Source organism: Diaphorina citri, unplaced genomic scaffold (genome assembly GCF_000475195.1).
Source record: "Diaphorina citri unplaced genomic scaffold, Diaci psyllid genome assembly version 1.1 scaffold706, whole genome shotgun sequence".
Taxonomy (NCBI): domain Eukaryota; kingdom Metazoa; phylum Arthropoda; class Insecta; order Hemiptera; family Psyllidae; genus Diaphorina; species Diaphorina citri.
Window position 1 is genome coordinate 122,277 of NW_007378139.1, and position 1,818 is coordinate 124,094.

The window sequence follows — 1,818 nt, forward strand, 5'->3', positions numbered from 1 at the left end:
CAAATTTATACACTATTATTATTATTTTTCCATTTTTCGTTCTCTCGTCGGGCAGAGTCTATGGAAAATGAATTGAATGTGAAGAGTAATGAGAAATACATGGAGAGAGAGAGAGGAGAGAGAAAGGGAAGAGCTAGGAGAAATGAGAAATCTAAAAAGCATGAAAGAGAAAAGGAATGATATTCTTCGAGAAGGACGATGGAAATAGAGACCGAAAAAGAGAGAGAGAGAGAAGAGAGAGAGAGACGAGAAGAGAGCTGATGGTCGTGCGGCCCGTAGAGAGAGAGAGAGAGAGAGAGAGAGAGAGAGGAAAAGCGATACAAAACTTTAACTTTTTTCCTCATTTTCTGGAGGAAAAATTTCCGGGCGATTAAATAAATTTATCTCCCTAGCGTTACTTATAATAAAGGTAGGGGGGGGAGAGAGAGAGAGAGAGAGAGAGAGGGGAGGGGAGGGACACGTTTTCAACTGCGGCACGGCGGTCATTAGACAACCGCCAAACTACTTGATGATGGCGTGCCGAAATTGAGAGTAACGCATTTATTTACTTAAAGCGTTTCGGGGGGAAAAAATGTCGAAAGCGTGCGTTTCAGAGAGGAAGAGAGAAACAGAGAGAGATAGAGGTAGATGTAGGGGTGAGGGGAGGGAGAGAGAAATAAAGGGAGAGAGACAGATAGAGAGGCAGGGAGAGAGTGAGAGAAAGAGAGGTGGGAGAAGGCGATAGACTAAGAAAACGAGAGAGAGGGATGTCTCCTTCTTTCTGAAATTTGAAGAGTTTAACTCGTATTGCCCAGGTAGATATTCGAAATATTCGAAATCCAGATTATATTCGAAAAACTTATAACATTCGCAATCCAGATTCCTATAGAAAAGGTGTGTGTATGTAGATCAGTCAGAAATGAGAAATATTCATACATATTTACCTAGATAGGGAAGGGTAAGAGGAGAAAATATAAAATAGAAGAAAAAAGAAAGTTACCTACATGGAAGATTAATTTTGAAATTTATTAACCCGTGAGTACACGCGTTAAAAATCCGAACGTCAGTACACGCGTGTAGAGAAAAAATCTCACACCTGGTTTTGCTTTGTAGAGTTTTCTTCTCTCTCTCTCCACATCACAATCTTTTGGGTCTTCGGAAGTCCAATGAGGCCTTTTTGGTTTGTAAATACACCTCAATAAAACAGTTTAACCCGTGAGTACACGCGTTAAAAATCCGAACGTCAGTAGGTACACGCGTGTAGAGAAAAAATCTCACACCTGGTTTTGCTTTGTATTTCGTTCTGTTTGAAGAATTATGTAATATTTTTAAGATAGATTGAGTTGGTTTATGAATTCAAACTATATTTAAAGTAATTTCAGCAACTTTTTTTCTAAACAGTTGCAGTTCGAACCCCTGGTTTGACATTTTTTTTAATTTTCCTAAGCAAAATAATGTACACGAATCGAATAAAGAGGGGATGATAATTGGGTATTTATTTACGTTTTTCAGTCATAAAGAAATCAGAACTAAACAGTTGCAGTTCGAACCCCTGGTTTGACATTTTTTTAATTTTCCTAAGCAAAATAATGTACACGAATCGATTAAAGAGGGGATGATAATTGGGTATTTATTTACGTTTTTCAGTCATAAAGAAATCAGAAAATATAACACTTCTGAATTTGAAACAAAGCGTTGAGCGGATTCGAACGGCCGACCTCTAGAACAGAAGTCCGACCTCTAGAAATATTACCAATGAAGTCAAAAATTAAATATGATATAATTTTGTTTAAATTAATTTTTATTATTAATATAATTAATTATTAAAAGTAATTATCT